This window comes from Canis aureus, chromosome 18, assembly GCF_053574225.1.
Source record: "Canis aureus isolate CA01 chromosome 18, VMU_Caureus_v.1.0, whole genome shotgun sequence".
Lineage (NCBI taxonomy): Eukaryota > Metazoa > Chordata > Mammalia > Carnivora > Canidae > Canis > Canis aureus.
This window is the reverse complement of record NC_135628.1, coordinates 3,986,608-4,006,114: the sequence shown is the minus strand read 5'-3', so window position 1 is coordinate 4,006,114 and position 19,507 is coordinate 3,986,608. Positions and strand designations below refer to the sequence as shown.

The window sequence follows — 19,507 nt, the reverse complement described above, 5'->3', positions numbered from 1 at the left end:
TATACTGAGCACTACAAAATGTTAATGAAACAAATCAAGGAAAATCTCAATAAATGGGAAGACATAATATGTTTGTAGATTAGAAGACATATAACGATGACAGTTCTCTTGAAGTAGAGGCAGGTTTAATGCGATCTTATCAACACATCAGCAAGATTTCTTGTAGATACAGCCAAGATTCTAAAATTTATATGGAAAGGCGATGGTACTAGAAGAGCTAAAGTGATATTGAAAAAAGAATAAGAGTTGGAAGAAGAATTATTCTACATGATTTAAAGACTTATTATGCAGCCACAGTAATTAAGACTGTGTGGTATTGGTGGAGAGATAGCCATAGAGATCAATGGAATAGAAAAGAGAACACAAATATGCCTGGCTTTTGACAAAACAATTTTGTAAAAATAGTCCAACGGAGGAAAGATAACCTTTTCAAAAAATGGTGCTGGAACATTTGGACATCCATAGACAAAAAAATAAAATGACCTAAGTTTCACATCTTATATGAAAATGAACTCAACATGGATCATGTACTTAAATATAAGACATAAAATTATACGTATTTCTTTAAAATTCTGTTAGAGAAAAGAAAAACAAGAATCTTCAGGCTCTATAGCTAGGCTGAGTTCTTAGACCTGACAACCAAAAGTATGGTCTACAAAAGGAAAAACTGATAAACTAGACTTGAGAAAAATTTAGAACTTTTGTTTTGTGAAAGACCCTGCTTTATCATCTGTTAAGAGAATAAAAATAAAGCCATATTCTGGAAGCAAATGTTTATATATTACATATCTGACAAAACACTAGTAGTGTCTGAAATATAAAAAGAATTGTCAAAACTGGAAAGTAAAAATAAATAAATAAATAAATAAATAAATAAATAAATAAATAAATAAAGCAATCCAGTTAGAAAAAGGACAAAAATACATGAAAAGACCTTTCACCAAAGATACACAGATGACAAATAAGCACATGAAACGATTTTTGACATCATTAGGAAAATGCAAATTAAAACTGCAATGAGATACTACCGTTTATCTATCAGAACGGCTACAATAAGAAATAGAGTCCATGTCAAACTCTAATTAGGTTTCAGAGAAACCGGATCACTCACACGATATGACAGGGATGTAAACATTTTTCTAGACACTCTAGAAAAATTATTTGGCAGTTTCTTCAAATGATAAACATGTTAACTACCGTACAAGCCAGCAGTTGCACCCCTGGGAATTTATCCCAGAGAAATGAAGACTGACGTTCACAGAAAAACGAGGACCTGCAGGTTAACAGGAGGCTTATTTGCAATAGCCACAAACCGGAAACACTCTAGATGTCCTTCAAGGACCGAATGGTTAAACAAATTATAGCAGATCCATCCATGGACTCCCACTCCACAATACAGCAAATGAACTACTGATGCACACCACCATCCGGGTGAGCTTCCAGGCAGTTAGGCTGAGTGAAAAGGCTAGTCCCCTAAGTTTGTATACTGTACGATAGATACCATTTATCTAACATTCTTGAAATGCAAAACTAGAGAAATGAACAGATTAGTGACAAGGGATCAAGGAGCTGATGGGAAGTAAAAAATGAGTGGGTGTGGTGATCAAAAGGCCACAAAAGATACCCTTTGTGATGATGCCCTGACCCTATCAATGTCAATATCCTGGTTTATTGACGTGTGGTTTGCACCAGGGGAACCAGAGGAAAGGATTAACAAGGGGCACCTGGGTGGCTCAGTGGGTTAAGCATCTGCCTTGGGCTCAGGTCATGATCTCAGGGCCCTGGGATTTAGCCCCACATCAGCATCTGGCTCCGTTCAGCAGGCAGTCTGCTTCTCCCTCTCCCTCTGTGATCTCTCTCGCTCTCTCTCTTAAACAAACAAACAAACAAACAAACAAACAAACAAACAAACAAGTTTTTTAAAAAAGGATAAATAATATTTCTCTATTCTTACAATTGCATGTGGAATGACAACAATCTAAAAATGACAATGAGATACATAGAAAAATAATTACGAGGGCAAAATGTGCTCCTCTGGGGACATGGGCACTTAAGAAGAATTTACTTCTTCCCTAATATAAATATCAGGGAGCTTCACTTAGTGTTTCTGTGTCTTGAAACCTCTAATTATTCTGTACAATTGGGCAGCCAGCTTCTATTCTGTTTACAGTGTTCATATTTCTCCAGAGATGGGAAAATTGTCACTTAAAATAGAATTTTAACAAAAATGGTGTACTTATTTTTCTAAACAATAGGTGGCATCTGAGTTTCACAAATAAAATTGATGATTCATGCTCCTGTATCCGGAAATGGAATTGTATTTTTCAAATTAATTTAAATCTAACTTACATACATAATACTCCTCATGGCTGATAATACATTTTTACGTATTTGTTAACTGTCTGAAGTAATACACTTTTTCTTCTAAAGTTAACACTGAGAATGCTGCTAATTTTAGGGGGAAAATATTTAAAAATAACCTGTAGATTTCATAATGCATTTTTGGTGCCTTTCAATGTATTAAAATTATACATAACTGAAATCTAGTAAATTCTAACACATATCAAATGTTAACTTTTCTTATTTTAGTTAATATTATTGAGATGTGTAGAAAGAGCTAGCATAAATATTCAATATATGAATAATACATAACTTCTTTTTTTTTAAAGATTTATTTGAGAGAGAGTGAAAGAGATCACAGAGAGGGAGAAACAGACACACGCATGAGTGGAGGGGGAGCAGAAGGAGAGAGTCTTCAAGCAGACTCCCCACGAATTTGGGAGCCCAACATGGGGGAGGATCCCACGACCCCTGAGATCATAACCTGAGCTGAAATCAGGAGATGGCTGTGCAACCGAGTGGGACGTGCAGCACCCTCATAACTTTGTTTTCTAATAAATTTTACATTATTTGGAAATATTAGTCTTCCACCTCTATGACCTTTGACTATTCTTTTATATCCTTAGGCACCAAATGTCTTCCTGTTCCTCTCTCTTTGAACTTATCCTGAGGCTATTTTAAGCCTGAGGAACCACCGTAGGTGAGACTACTCACTTCCTGTTGCTTTCAGGTGTTTGGTGTTTGTTGGCTATCTCTACCCCAGTTAAAAAAAATAAATAAATAAAAATAAAAGAAGCCTAACTAGTCTTTTGTGTTATTTCTCTGGTTGTAAACTCACATACATATTCAGTGCAGTTGACTTTATTCTTCCCTAAGAACCACTAGGCTGTATTATTCCAAATATATTTATATTTAATGTCATTTTTGTCATGGTGCCTATTGCCCATAGCCCTTCAAGAGTCCATGAAGAAATCCACTTTCCAGCCTTGCTGTGATTATCTGGGTCCTGGCCTTCAGTCTCTAGCCCCCAGCGTAATAGGATAAAAATCCTAAACCCTGACTCAACGAGTGGTAGAAAAAAATTCCAAGTTTTCCATTGAGAGATTGGATTTGATTCTATGTCCAGCCATTTCTGACCTCTGAAATCATGCGTAGGACTCCAAACCAAACCTCAGTTTCATCTACAACATGATCTGTTATGAGAATTAATTTAAGTTAAATAATATATGTGTAACCTATTCTTTAACAGGGGTCTTATTGTTTTCTTTTTTTGATGTTCATTAGAAAACAGAATTTTAAAAAATGAATTCAATGTATAAATTCAAGTTATGTCAGAAGTGTATTGAATATAAGTTGCCAGTAATATCTAGCCTGCAGTTTTCAGCTACAGGAAATTTAAATTTAAAAAGAGAGAGAGCTGGGTGGCTTAGTGGTTGAGCACTTGCCTTCGGCTCAGGTCCTGATTCCCTGGATCCCTGAATCCTGGGACCGAGTCCCTTATCAGGCTCCCCATAGGGAGCCTGCTTCTCCCTCTGCCTATGTCTCTGCCTCTCTTTGTGTCTCTCATGAACATACAAATGAAATCTTAAACAAAAATAAAGAAAGAAAAAGAGAGAGAGAATGAAGAAAAAAAAACCAACACCTCTTTTCGCTTTTAGCACTCAGGGTAGAAATGTTCCATTTTGTCAGCCTCACCTTGCTTGATCAAAATACTGCTACGGGATCTTTGAGCTGGGGGTCTGGACCAGCAGAAGCTGCCATGAAGAGGGTTGTTCTCACTAGAGGAGGTTAGGACAGCCTTGGGACAGGTGAGCATGCCAGGAGTGCGACGGGAGAGGCTGATACCAATACTGAATTGAGGATGAGAATGCGTGGTTTAAAAACCTAAACTAAGACATCATTTCACAGCAATACACTATACCATCATTGTCATATCCTGTCAGATGTTGAATAATTTCTGTGGGAATACATGAATATATCTTATCTCTATAAGCACAGCTTTTTGAGTGGTGGTGCTTTATAGCTTCGTGTCCCCTAGAGTGTCGAGCACTATTATATATAATCTGTTTATATAATAGATAAGGGCTTAAATTAGCCTTTCTGTCTGTAAAAATAAATTCTTAAACTATGCATCCAGATTACAAAATGGTTTTATTTAACTCTGAAGTTATATTTTATTTCAGCTTTTACTTTTATGCTCTTCAAGGATTTACTGTAGCTAAACCTCTTTAATCGAGTTATTTATTTTCTATAAATTTAAGCCATTGTAATAAGATAGGGAGGCCCCCAACTATATTTCCTACTTGAATTAGCTGGTATCTTTAAAATATATTTGTAGATGCCAGGTCTGGGTAATAAGGCAAGTGTTTTGCCTAAGACCTTGTGTATAATTAGCATAAGTAAAAGCAAAGAAAGCAAAGCCCTGAAAGCAATGGAGGCAACACAATGACTTATTTGAGCCATCTCTCAGAATTTACTGTGAATCTGACTTATGTAGGACACAGGGAATAAATTTTAGGTGACTTGAGGAATCATGTCTCCACAGTGATTTTTCCTTTTACTCCTTAGTTTATGCTATCTATAAATTATCAAAGACATTAACAAATGATTTAATAGCACACCCAGATTTTTTTAAGTACATTAACTTTTTAAATTTGGACTCCATGTCAGAAAAGTTGTGTGACTGGAATGAACGTGGTTGAAAATGAAATAGAATATGGATTCCTTGCAATATGGTGCTTTGACCAGATTTACTTTCGCAAGCACTATATTTGTAATTAACTAGCCAAATCAAATTAAACCTACCAAATTTAGAGCAAACATGACCTTTGTGTTCTGTGCTGACTCGTTCATCCACAAACTGTCAGCAAATCCCATCAATATTCAATTCCCCAGCCCGTGGTAAAGCAGAACCTTTCCCTGCCACACATACACCCATGGGAAGAAGAGTTAAAGAGGAGGGCGATGATATGGTCCGTGGCTTTTTATTTATGAAAACATGGTTCCCATCTTGTCTGCACTGGGTAGGAATGCAATAGCACGTTGCAGACACATTCACTGTTCACTTACCTGTGGAAAATGGTTTCCATGAGCAAATTTAAATAAGGAAGAAATATGCTTAGATTTTTTGTGTGTATGTAGAACCAGTGACACCCTCATGTAATATTTTTTTTTGCTTGGCAACACTGCTGAGCTCAGCATAACCTGTTGGTGCTGTAAACTGTCTAATAAATCTTCAGCCCTGCTGTATATTGAAAATAACACAGTGATATGATAGACACATCAGCGGTGGGAATGACTGTCCGCGCAAAATGATCTACCGCTAAGATTAGTTTAATTTTATTGGCATTAGTGAGCATTCTATATTGTAGGAAGTCTTGAGGAGATCTTGTTATTCATGTTCCCTATTGATCTCAGTAATCTGGAAGCTAATCCTTCAACTGCTGAATCATAGCTGTTCTGTTTTTGGTGGCAGGTGGCCCCGAGTTCCCCCCTTTTCTGGTAAGTGCTGTTTATGGAGAGTTTCATCGACTATTGTAGTTCAAGATGACTAAATCATAACACAAATGGAGTGACTTTAAAAAACAATGCATGTAATATGTGTAACAGATAGAATCATCATTGCAATAATCAGAGCCCTAGAAAGAAACAGAATCAAACTCAGATGATATGAGACTTTAATATGAATATAGAAATCAAGGAATTATGGCAAGATGAAGGAAACCAATGAAGAGGTTGAGGAATTTAGAGACTGGAAATGCAAAGATGTCCTTAGTAGCCCAATGAGAGCAGGAGTTCCTAGACAGGGAGTGTAGGCCAGAAGCCGGGGTAGGGTAGGAGATGTAAAACACTGCCAAGAAACACATTTTAGAGAAGCAAGAGAATAGGTAATACCCAAATCTCTTTCTAGCATCCTCTAATCTCGGATGTCTCCAACTGGCTGAAAGCAAATAGGAGCCAGTTGGCCACAAGCAATCCACAGATGCAGTCCACAGGGTTCAGCATCTTGGAACCTATCTGGCGCAAGATAAGTGGACAAAAGTTGAATAATCAGCAAACCCACAGAAAGTTTTATTTTATTTTATTAAAATAACCTTTTGTAATGGCTGCTTCTTAAATGAAGTTTTCTATTTTGGGCACCAATTAGAGCTTCAATGGTAAAGCATCAACAACACTCAGAGAGAGGTTCTTTATGTCAGAACTTGAAGTCCTGGGGCTCAGAGGCTTCTTAGTGATGCCCCAATTCCAAATATCCATTTGCATGTCCTAAAATACACAGAGGCCACAGAGCTCAGAAAGAAAAAGCCTTAACTTCTGTTCATCAATGAGACTCAGACAATTGGATGGTTAAGGGGGCTACAATAAATGCTAGTTTGCAGAGAAAAAGGGAATATGGAGTCTGGTGCTCTAGCAATGGAGGCCTGGTTAGCAGAGTTCAGTTGCTATGCAAAACTACACAGCTGAGTTTTGGCAATTTTACTACTTCTCACCTCATTACTTGGAAAGTCTTTGCTGAAACACTGTTGTAGCATCGTCGGTGGTGCTGGAACCAGAGGAAACAGTCTGCTGTTCAGGGGCAGTGCCACTCCACAGGATCATCTTATCCTGAGCTCTGAAATCCCAGTTTGGTTTGCTGTGGTGACTGCTGGAAAAGCTGTTGTCACTCATCACCAGAATATTCTATATTTCAAACAACAGGATAAGTTCGCTACCTCTGTTAAAGGTAACCCAGAAGATTCCTTCTTCTTTTCAAGAGCAGTAAAGAAGATTTTCTACTTAGTAACCACAGTAACCACAGCATCTCAAAGGTAGTGCCCACCTTTGTCTACTTTGATGTAGTAGATTTCAAGCCTCCCTTGGCCACAGTTTCTGTAAGTCTGGAAACAAAGGAGATGACAGTGGAATTCCAGATCCCACTGTGGAGCTCAGTTACCATTATTGTGGGACAATTCATGAGTTCTGATTTGTCAGCACAGCACACACGTGATTGGGGTTCTGTGAGAAAGCCTGAATTTCGCCTGGCCAACAGGTGGGTAATTGGGGACAGGGCGGTTTGAAGATTGATGTCTGAGTCTGCATGTACCACCTGGTGAAGCTCACATACTGAAGTCATAAATAATCTATGTATAAAAGGACAATCTACTAAAATATTAATTTGAGTATGTGTTCTCCCTGCAGTGTTCCCTCCTCCCAGTCTAGGTAGGTTTGGTAGGTTCAGGGATATCTTGCCTGAGGAGCCGGGAAGATGTGAAGCAGAAGAGCCTAAACTCAAAGGCTCCTCTCTTCTTTGACAAAAGCAAGAAGGGTGGTTTCTTCAATAAATGGTGTGTGAAAAATTGGATATACACTGCAGAAGAGTGAACCTGGACCCCCAAACCTGAGCCTTTTGAAGAAGAGAGGCTAGAGGGGAAGAGGCTATCGAACACAGAGACACAGGAAAACTGCCCAGAGACTGGGAAGGAAGGAGTAGAGGTTTGCAGGTTTGGGAATGACTCATTTTCCCTAATTGGGAATTCCCTTTTCAGAGAAACAGCGGGCCGTTACAACCACCAGGGCTCCCATCGGCCCTGTAGGTTCCCGCGTCCCCCATGTGGCGTGGATGCTAGGGAGGCTGACTGGGAGAATGATTGTCAGTACAGGCTGATTGCTAATGGGCAAGGGCCTGCCAGGACCTCAGGACCTCCGCACAACCTTGCAGTGACTTCAAGCTATATTACAAAGCTTTAGTAATCAAAACAAGATGGTATTGGCATAAACACAGACACACAAATCAATGGACCAGAATAGAGAGCCTGGAAATAAACCCGTGCATGTAGTCAATTAATCTTTGACAACAGCTCCGAGAATACACAATGGGGCAAGGATACTCTCTTCCATAAAATGATACTGGGAAAACTGAATATTCACCTGCAAAAGAATGATATTGGACCCCTATCTTATACCACACACAAAATCCAACTCAAATGGATTAAAGTCTTAAGTGTAAGATCCAAAACTGTAAAACTCTTAGAAGAAAATGTAGGGGGTAAGCTCCTTGACCTTGGTCTTGGCAATGGTATTTTGGATTTGGCAACAAAAGCATAAGCAACAAGAGTAAAAACAAAACAAAGCAAAATGGAAAAAAAAAAAAAAAAGAAACTATACCAAACTAAAAAGCTTCAGCACAGCAAAGGAAACCATCAAGAAAATGAAAAAGCAAGCTATGGAATGGGAGAAAATGTTTGTAAACCACACAGCTAACAAGGGGCTAATACCCAAATATATAAGGGATTCATACAACTCAATAGGAAAAAAAAATCCCAAATAATCCAATTAAAAAATGGTCAAAGGAACTGAGCGGACATATTTCCAAAGAAAGCACACAAATGGTCACTGGGAATGAAAAGATGTTCAACATCGCTCATCATCAGGGAAATGCAAATCAAAACCACAATCAGGTATCACCTCGCTCCTGTTCAAATGTCTGTTATCAAAAAGACAAAAGATAAATGCTGGTGAGGTTATGGAGAAAGGGAAACCCTTGTATGTGTTGGTGGGAATATAAACTGGAACTGATAGAATTTAAAACCATAGGGACACCTGGGGGACTCAGAGGTTGAGCATCTGTCTTTGGCTCAGGCTGTGATCCTAGAGTCCTGGGATCGAGTCCCACATTGGGCTCCCCACAGGGAGCCTGCTTCTCCCTCTGCCTGTGTCTCTGCCTCTCTCTCTGGGTCTCTCACCAATCAATAAATAAAAATCTTAAAAAAATTTAAAACTGTAGATGGTTATGTAGGCTACCACCTTCATCGGTTCTTTTATTGTCTACCTTTAATGAACTACATGGGCCTTGGACTTCAATTTCTTTTCTTTTCTTTTCTAGAGCAGGGTTTCTCAACTTCGACAACTAATGACACTTTGTAATGGATAATTCTTTGTTTTGGGAGACTGTCCTGTACATTGTAGGATATCTAGCAGCATCCTTGGTTTCTACCCACTGCATGCCAGTTAGCATCTCTCTGCCCCCATCACAACAACAAAAAATGCTTCTAGATGTTGCCAAATGTCCCATGAAGGTGAAAATCACCTCCAGTTGGGAACTACCTTCTAGAAGGAACTAATATAATTCACAGTTAAATGTCTTTTGGGATAGGCTGTTAATATGCACAGCACATACTGAAAGTTTTATATTCCCTTTTTCCTTTTTTTTTTTTTTTGTTTGTATAGAGAATCATTGAGCATTGGAAAAATGCATTGATGGTGTTCTGTATGTATTACAGCGATTTCTCTCAGCTCTACAGAGACAAACCTTGGGAGAGGATCTTTTAAGAAGGCAGCCTTTAGATTAAACAGAAATATATACAAATATAGCTTACTCTTATTTATTTTTACATGAATATGTTTAAGTATACATTTATTGTTCTATTATATCTGAGAACAGAAATTCAAATGAAAAGTGGGGCTTAGCTTAAAGAACCAAGCTGAAGAAATGTTTTACCGTTTCAGCACCAAAGAAAAAGGAAAGATAAAAATCGTAATAAAATTTAAAATGTCAGCATTTTGAAGAAGTTTGCCTTAGACACAGAGAAATAAGATTTCCTCAAAAGGTAATCTTCTAAAAGATATACCCAAACAGAATTTTTCTGTGTTTTAATACAATACAAATTGTCTTAAATTTAATTTCTGTGTCTTTAAGACAATATAAATTTTATATTCAAAACATTTAATTTGCTAATAATACCTCTTCATTATTAAAAGATTCCTAAAAGTCATACCATAAAAAAGTACTCCGTTATTTCCCCTAAGGCTTCATTCCAAAAGATAAGCAATCTCAAATTTAAACATTTTTTTTATGACTATGTTAAGTACATCTATTACACTACTTGCTATAAAATCTCTTCTGATAGAAAGCAACAAAAATTAAATCTGCTTTTTCATGCCAAATCTTCAGTGTTTCCCAGCTCTGCTGGTGTTCCAAGGCAGGTTCTTTCTCTTTGGAGTCAGTGTAATGATGTATAATTGATGGTGGCAATGATACGATCAAGCATGAAGTGAGCACTTCTCACATAAACTCACTCAAGAAATTCTGTGCAATCACTTCTGCATCAGTCTCAAGTTTTTAGAGTGAATGAATAAAATCATTAAAAAAAAAAAAAGGAAAGGAAAAGAAACCCTCTATTTTGAACATGGTTTTTGTTTTTTGTTTATATTTTATTTTATTTTATTTTATTTTATTTTATTTTATTTTATTTTATTTTATTTTATTTTATTTTATTTTATTTTATTTTATTTTATTTTATTTATTTTTGCTGGCCAATAAATCTCGAAGTTCTTTTCTTGTTTTGGAGGTTTAAAGTGGTTTATTTTTCAGAGCTTGAGTTTCCTCCATTCAATGATTTCTTCTTCAAAGTGTTATGATGGGGGATCCCTGGGTGGCTTAGCGGTTTGGCGCCTGCCTTGGGCCCGAGGTGTGATCCTGGGGTCCTGGGATTGAGTCTCACGTCAGGCTCCCTGCATGGAGCCTGCTTCTCCCTCTGCCTGTGTCTCCGCCTCTCTCTCTGTGTGTCTCTCACAAATAAATAAAATCTTAAAAAAAAAAAACAAAAACAAAGTGTTATGATAGCTTAAATAATCTTGAGAAAAAAATAATAAATCAAGTATAAGATGAAGAAATATACTTCCTGAGGCACCTGGGTGGCTCATCAGTTAGGTGTCTGCCTCTTGGTTTCAGCTCAGGTCATGATCTCAGGATCCTGAGATCAAAATCCACTGCTTCAAGCTCCATGCTCAGCAGGGAGTCTGCTTGAGATTCCACCCCCTCGCCATGCCCCTACCCTCTCTCCATAAGCACAGGTGCCCACCCATGCTCATTCTCTCTCTCCCAAATAAATTAATCAGTGAAATCTTAAGAAAAGAAGAAATATACTTCCTGTGTTCTTTTGGGTGCTGCTACAATTTTGCTGTGAACTTTCAAAGTAGTGTGTGGCATGTTATCTTATTAGTGCATGGAAGGGGTGCAAAGCGGTAGCTTTAATAATGTCCTGGTGAGTAAATTGTGCACATATTTAAAGAAAAATAAATGCAGAGAGGCCTTTCATAAAAATTATTAAAAATTCAGTTAGAAATTGCTAGATGTGGGAAACAAAGACAGAAGGAAATATCAATAAAATTAAAGGTCCATATAAACTGCAGCCCATTGACAAATCCTTGAGGCAGGCAGAGTATAAAGTTCCTCCAGGAAGCTCCCAACTGTCTTTTTTTTTTTTTTCTCCCAACTGTCTTAATGTCAATGACTTGCCAGCAGAAAAAATAACCTTGGTTTGACAACAGCAAGGCCTGTAGTATCCTGCGAGTCTCCTTTAGCAGATGAAAATCCCATTGGAACTTCCCTTACCTTTACTTCCCCCAACCCCAAAGCATCTCATCAGTTGCTCTTGACAATCCTGGAGCAGCAACAGCTCCTTCTGCCCACGGGTCCCGTCCCTGCGTTTTAGTAAAGACACCTTTTTGCACCCAAGACATCTCAAGAATTCTTTCTTGGCCGTCAGCTCTGGACCTCACCACCCTACTCCAAAAATGACATCATCACAGACTTGTACAAACGTGAAATCATAATTGAAAGAGAACGGTAGACGTCCTCAAGTTCAAAACTTCGAACTCACTGCAAAAAAAAAAAAAAAAAAAAAAAAAAAAATCTTTTCCCAAATCATGGTGATCCCTGGAATTAAATCTGATGAGGAACTTCAAGGAATGATGAGGCGTCTGGAGCTAAGGGCCTATACCTTCTCTTGGCTAAAATCTTCACAGCCCCGTAGTCGAGGTGTCAGTACCTTCATTTCACAGAAGGGAGAACCGTGGCTGAGGGAAGCTAAAGGAACTTGTTCATGAGGCCACAGATGGGAGGTAGTTGAGCGGGCATTTAAACCTCAGTCTTTCTGAATTTGAGGCCAAAGCTCTGCCTGTTTAATAAATTTCTATAAAAACCTTTTTACCCCAAAAGAAAGTTTCAAACATTCAGAAATCTCGAGTGGATGTATAATCGCTTTCTGCCTGGCTTCTTGTGTTTTATGCCCGCATTACCACATACCCATCTCCCTAGATCGCTGCTCATCCACCAGCCTATCTTTGTAGGGTGAGTCACAGACGTCGGTTCACTTCCCCTCACACTTCAGCATGTATATTAGCCAGAGTCTAGTATTTGTATCTTAAGATGACATTTATATACGGTGAAATGCTCAGATCCCAAGTACCCCATGGGATGAACATCTGTAAATACACGTATCTGTGCAACCCAAACCCTACCAAGCTACGGAACCTTACTCGGGAAGACTCCTCCTGTCTCTTAGCAGTAAAATCCCCTTCCTCCCTCAGAATTATTTTGATTTTTTTTCCCTACCCTAGATTAGTTGTGCTGAATCTAGAACTTTACATAGAGCGATACAGTATATACTCTTCAGTAAAGCTTCTTTGGCTCGGCATCCTGTGTAGAGCTCCATCGATGCTGTCGCAGGTTGTGACTTTGCCTCCCTTCTGGCTGATGAGTATTCCATTTGAGAATAGGGCACCTTGTGTTTAGCCATTTTCCTAGTAATTGATACCTGAGCAGTTTCTAATTTTTTAGGTGTCAAGAATAAACTTCTCCTTTCCAGTTTCCGGCATATAAGGGATGAGGGAGCAGAAGGCAAGCTGAGGACAAAGCAGAAGCTGACGCCTCCCAACCTCCCATCCAAGGTAGAAGCCTGCGACATTCCTCAAGCACCCCTGGCCACCCTAAAACAAAGACAGAGAGAAATGCAGGTAAAATGAAATCTCCTTAGAACTTGCAAACCATTGACAAATACTAGGTCGAGTAACAATCTTTCAGGAAACTTCCAACTGTATTAACGTTAATGTCTTGCTAGAGGGGGAGCCGACTTCAGCTTGACAACAGCAAGGCCTCTGGTATCCTGTGAGTCTTTGCATATGAAAATCCTTTTAGAAACCTCCCTTTTCCCTTCCCTCCCCCAGTTCCCAAGTATATAATCTGTCACCTCTCACTCCTGTAACGCAGCTCCTTCTGCCCACAGGTCCTGTCCCTGCATTTTTAATAAAATCACCTTTTTTTTTTTTTTTTTTTTTGCAGCAAAGACATCTTAAGATTATTTTCTTGGCTGTCAGCTCCAGACCTCACCAACATTCCAAAACTGCATCATAGGGAGCCTGGAAGTCACCACTCTTAACAAGTACAGTGCTGAACAGACCGAAGAATCAGCAACTCTTTTTGGGTCCTAAAGAGAGGGAAGGACACAGGGTAAACCTCCTTCCCCCAGATTGGAAAGAAGTCAAATCTGGGGAGTCATGGCTTACCAGAGATTCCCACGCAGAAACTGCCACCAGAACAAACACAGGGGCTTCGGGGAAACCTGAACTGGAGCAGACAGAGTGCTGGAGGCTCCGTGTGGACCCGTCAGGGCTCCAGACTCCAGGGGAACCCGGTGGCAGGGCGCCCACAGGATTGTGAGATTTACCTCCAGGAATCGTGCCAGATTCTCACAGTAAATAATGGGAAAAAATCCCTCCTACTTCAAGCAGAGGGAGGGCAAAGGAACCCTTTGGAAGCTTGCCAGAGCCTTGGGTTCCAGGACTAGCACCTGGCCTCGGGGACACTGATTAACCTAGGCCCAAGCCCGGGTAGGGGTAGCCTCACCCCCCGGGGAGGGAAACACCCAACCCCAGCCCACTCGAGCCTCCTGTCCCACCCATGTGGGAGGAAAAACAAACCTGACTTGTGAGGTCGGCCGTCCAGGGGCGAAGGCTCACGAGGAGACTGAGCTCTAGCCAGAGGCCTAGTGCCCGCTTCTCCTCCCCACATAGGTTATGCCACGTCGCAAAAGTCCTAAGTGAGCACTTCCTTCTACTGGTAAGTTCTGTCCAGCTGCCAAGAAAGACGTACCAGGCCTGTCGGGGCACCCGGGTGGCTCAGTCTGTTAAGCCTTGGACTCTTGACCTGGGCTCAGGCCGTGATCTCAGCGTCCTGATGCTGAGGGACCAGAAGGCCGGCTGAGGGCAAAGCAGAGCTGACACCTCAGGACCCCCCACCCCAGGCTCGGGTGGCACTGCCTCCGGCCCCCTAAAGCCAAGGAAAGGAAAAGCAAGTAGTTAACTTCTAGAGGTCCCGGCCTGCGAGACCCGAGTCTCCCTCAGGTTATAAATCTCAGCAATTGAGAAGAACGAAGCATTTTTGTCAAGAACCGGGTTGCCCCAAGGAAACGGAGGTACCGTCCTGTGTCCCTACAGCCTGCTGCCCACTGATGGGGACTGGGGGGGCAGAGAGATGGCCCTCCGGGAAGCTCCCAGCTGCCTCAATGAGGCAAAAGTAAAACCAACCTTCATTTGACCAAGGCAAGGCCTCTGGTATCTCATAGGTCCTCTAACACAGGAAAATCCCTTTGAAACCCCCCTTTTCCTGCCCTCCCCCAACTCCCCAGTGTATAATCAGCCTCCCCTCAATGGCTGGGATCAAGCCCACGTCAGGCTCCATGCTGGGAGTGGAGTCTGCTTTAGATTCCCTCTCTCTGTCTCTGTCCCCCTCTGCCCCTTGGCCCTGTCTCCCTCCCTCTAAAAGAAAAAGAGACAAAAAACAAACAGAAAAAAAAAAAAAAAGTATTACCAGACCCACCAAAAGGCAAACCACAGTGCTTGAATAGACAGAGCAAGCACCAAAACAACACGGGAGGCGTGTTAGAATGGTCAGACCGGACATTTCGGGTAACCACGCTGGACACGCTGAGGGCTCTAGCGGGTGAGGTAGTCGGCGTGCAAGAGCAGGTGGGCAGCGGGAGCAGAAACATGGAACTCCTAAGCAAACGACAGACTTTTTTTTGTTGTAAAGATAATTCCTCATCGTTGACAAAAGTAATAGATGTTGGTGAATCAATAACATAGGCAAAGAGGCTTCTGGAAATCATATTACTTGAGAAATGATCGATATAGAGAAGACACACAGAGTTACAGGACGTTACCAGCAACATTTTCCGACCAGGAAGTCTCATTCGTTATTTTTTCCAACATTTGTTAACACTGAAGCCGGAGAGTGAGGTTCTTGTCCCGTGGAGTCCAAGGATGAACCTCGGGACACAGGAGGCTGAGGAAAGCGCTGGGAGTTTATTAAGCAAGGATAAGAGAAAGCTCTCAGGAGGGAGAGGGGTCCTGGCGGGGTTGCCCACGTGGGCCCCACGGACGGTCTTTTATGTGGAGCTGACCGGGGGGCTTGTGGCCTTCTCATCCTTGTGATGGCTTCGTGTGAGTAAGGACTCGTGATACCATCTTTAATGGCTTCTTTTTTGGGTCTGGTGATTCTTTGTTGGTCATGGGCGACTCTCATAAAACAAAAAGAAAACAAACCAAACACCCTCCCCACACCTAGGGAGGGGTGGTCCCATTTGTCCCCTTATCTCCGGCTTCCTTACACCTCAGCATTTTGGGGACTTCCATGAGCCTGATCCTGTAGCCCCGTCTCTCCCTACCTTGCCCTGCCTGTCCCTTACTCAATAATGTTAATATTGACTCACTTTTAGAACAGGACTCACTTTTAAAATCATACCCTAAAACTTTGTGCTCTTTGGCTATCATCATTATTCTCAAACTGGAAAATTACAACTATGTTGATACCCAAACTTGGGGGAAAAATAATTTTGAGTTTATTTTTTTAAGTTTAATTTTTTAAAGATTTATTTATTTATTTATTATGATAGACAGAGAGGGAGAGAGAGAGAGAGGCAGAGACACAGGCAGAGGGAGAAGCAGGCTCCATGCAGGGAGTCTGATGTGGGACTCAATCCCCGGTCTCCAGGATCGTGCCCTGGGCCAAAGGCAGGTGCCAAACCGCTGAGCCACCCAGGGATCCCTCAATTTTGAAAGCTTAAAAGTAACCATCAGTTTTCTGGGAACTCTGCAGATTGCTGTATCTGGACAAAATTACTTTATAGTTTTCATTATGATAATATTCTAAGTCCTCCCAATTATGGTCAGCTGCCTTAATATGTATCGTGTCTTTATAAACGACCTCATTATTTTGGGGTGTGGCTGGAAAGGTTCGTCTTTTAGAATGATGTTAAATGTGTAAATTAAGGAATCGTATAAAAAAGAACGATTTTATTTCAAGCACATGCAGTAATTAAATTGCTAACGTGATTCCAGGTAGAAATCTGTGTCCTTACTTTGACAAACGGATGAACTACACTTGTAAATACTTCTATCTGCATTGGTTTAAGCAGTAAGCCTTCTAAATCTCCATACAATTTATTTACTTTTTTTAAAAAGTGGAACTCGATTTAGAATTTGGTGCTAAAAATGACTTTGGATATCATTTGTCAATTTTGGAAATCAACTTGTTTAGCAAAGCCATTCTTTACAGAGGGAGCATTGGTACATTTCAGCCCCATTTGAATAAATGATTGAACATCCTAGATTATATTGCATTTGAATACTTGAGATGCAAAAATAGCAAATGTCTGATTTTGGCAAGGGCATGTATACGTATATACCTTCATAGTTTCATTCCTGACATGGAAAATTCACTATTTTGGTGAAGAGAAATTTAATTTACAGTTAAAGATAGTTTTAAAGTAGCCAGATATTATTTTTGACCAAAATAAAAGTGTGCAGTTCATCTTGTGACATTTAAGCATTCTTATTTGCAGGGAAAAGGGCTTTTGGCCTTAATTACAAAGATTTACATTTTCTACATCAATAAAAATTCTTAAAAGTCTTAGAAACTTTGGAGTTTTTAATATTTTTCCTTGAAAATATTTCAGTTATGAGGTGCTCCATATATATTTAGTGACTACAGAAGTTAATTCTGGGTTGAGTACTTCTACACAATTTTGAGTATAATTATTATTTAGTTAACCAAAATTTACTTAACAGAATTCCAAATTTGAACAGTTTTGAACTTACTTTATAAGTTAAGTTACAGATTTGCTCCAAAGGACAACAGCTCTCCCTTCACGCATTGTCACGCACCCTGTCCACTGGGGCACCCACAGAACTTCTGCAGTCATGGAAATACTCTACATCCTTGTTCTCTGATAGGGAGTCACCACTACATGTGGCTACTGAATGCTTGACATGTGGCTAGAGTGAATGGGGACTGAATTTTTAAATTATGTTAAATTTTAGTTCATTTAAATTTAAAGAATCACACATTGTTAGTGGCTACTATATTTGACAGCACCACTTCCAGACTCTCATGTTCCTAGGTGGTAATTCTTTTTCTATGCCAAGAAGTTCGAGTGAAATATAGCTATTGTCTAATTCCTGACTCTTCTGAGATATTTTCAAGTTCAGCAGCAACTGTTTTTACATTTCATCATCCTTTCGTTATGACACTGCCATTTGTTAAATGAATAAATAGTTTAGAAATCGGATGCTCAATACAAAATTTACTAATTTACAATTCCTATTGTTACGTGTTCATCAATTGCTAGATACCTGAATGTTCCAATACACATTTCACAAAAATCATTGTTTATAAATGAAGACTGACCACTGCTCCATTAATTTGATGTGCTCTTCCTCTCATAGAAGAAAAAAATGAATAAACAAAAGCATTAAAAAGAGATATTTGAGGTGTGCATTTGAGTTTAACATAATGGGGAAATGCAAAAACAAAGCTTAAAAAATAAAAGAGCCAACCCTCTAGTCTATATCTACATCTATTATTTCATGACCAGTGACTTTTACTCAAAAGTCAATGCCAGCTAATTTCAGTGCTTGAAACGCTGTACATGGGACCAATGACAACTTAGTCTGTTCAGGTGCTTCCCATTAATAACTCAAATGTGCACCAGTATGACTGTCATCTTCCTAAGACTTCAGAAGGCAGCAAACAGGATGAAAGCAATAATGACTATAAGATGCTTACCACAGTGTCAGACACAAAATCATTGCTCAATAAATGCTAGCTAATGATAATAAGCATTAGTAAGGACCCTGGTTCAAGTTTGGAGAATACACAATATTAAAAATTAAAGGGCCTCCACTATGTTTCTGATATGTAAATATCTAAGTATGTCCTAGGTAAATCCAATCTATATTTTGAAGAGAACCAGGTTCTGGCCTGGGAACAATGTCCAGAAGTGGCCTGGGTCATCTGATGACAGAAGAGATATATAATAAATGATCCAATGCAAGTATTTACTGAGCAATTTTGGTGTGCCCAGCACTGGATTAGGTAAAGTGGTGGACACAAAAGGAATTTTAAGATATTGCTTATTCTCTGAGTGAGTTTGCAATTTAATGGAAGGAAAGAAATAAACATTATTGAATTTTGGAAGATGCACATGGGAAATAACAATAAATCCGGATGAAACAGGCTAAGGGAAGGTAATAAAAGATACACAGCTGTAAGTGTGCAAGGGGAAGGCCCAAGACCTAAAAAAGAGAGAGAGATTCACGTGGATACCATCTTGAACTAGACAGTCATATTGTTTCCAATCTGAATATTATAATCATTATATGATTATGATACTGATTATAAGCATTTGTTTTTCAATTGGAAAGACTTCTGGTAATTAATTTAAGCATAATTGCAATTGGCAGCATAAACTGTTTAGCTAGAGTAGAGGGCAGTGCTTCCTTTCTTGGGTTTTATAACCCAGGGGAGAAACCTATGAGTTGGGGCTAACGGATGCCTGTGCACAAAGTCAAACTTAATTTCCCTCAATTTAGGACTGTACTCTTAGACACCTCAAATAGTATTCACTGTTTGGGGCAAGGAGTTCTATGGGATTTAACACATGCATAGATTTTGGTAACTACTATTTCACCTGATTATAGCACAATTGCAACACGCCAGATACTTCCCTATTGTCGACTTCTTAAATCAGGATCTCCTCTCCCCTGCTTTTAACCCTTGGATACCTCTGATTTGTTCTGTTCCAATATATTTTTTTCCAGGATGTCATATTAATGGGATCACTTGCTATGTAACCTTTTGAGACTTACATTTTTTTACTCAGCAAAATGCCTTTGTTGTTGTGTGTAACAGTAGTTCATCCATTTTTATTGATGAATAGTACTGCTTTGTGTGGATGTACCACTGTTTTTTTCATTCACTCATTGAAGTGTATTTGGGTTAATTCCAATTTTAGGCAATTGTAAATAGCGCTGATATAAACATTCACGTATATGTTGAAATTAGAAGCAT

General features: G+C 39.6%; 3 long non-coding RNA genes across 4 annotated transcripts in view; 1 reads left to right on the top strand and 2 right to left on the bottom strand.

Annotated features, from left to right (window-relative positions):
* LOC144288505 (uncharacterized) overlaps positions 1-19,507 on the bottom strand; it is a 683,266-nt gene that overhangs the window by 70,596 nt on the left and 593,163 nt on the right. The window lies entirely within an intron of this gene.
* On the bottom strand, positions 6,405-7,295 carry LOC144288503 (uncharacterized). The gene is made up of 3 exons (XR_013356371.1): positions 7,160-7,295; positions 6,831-7,020; positions 6,405-6,606 (listed from the first exon to the last, which is right to left on the bottom strand). It is a non-coding gene; the product is annotated as an uncharacterized LOC144288503 (long non-coding RNA).
* On the top strand, positions 7,302-17,897 carry LOC144288502 (uncharacterized). Of its 2 annotated transcripts, XR_013356370.1 has the most exons (4): positions 7,302-7,369; positions 12,941-13,116; positions 13,221-13,267; positions 13,442-17,897. It is a non-coding gene; the product is annotated as an uncharacterized LOC144288502 (long non-coding RNA). The 2 variants fall into 2 exon arrangements; XR_013356369.1 differs by having other exon boundaries at positions 12,941-13,267.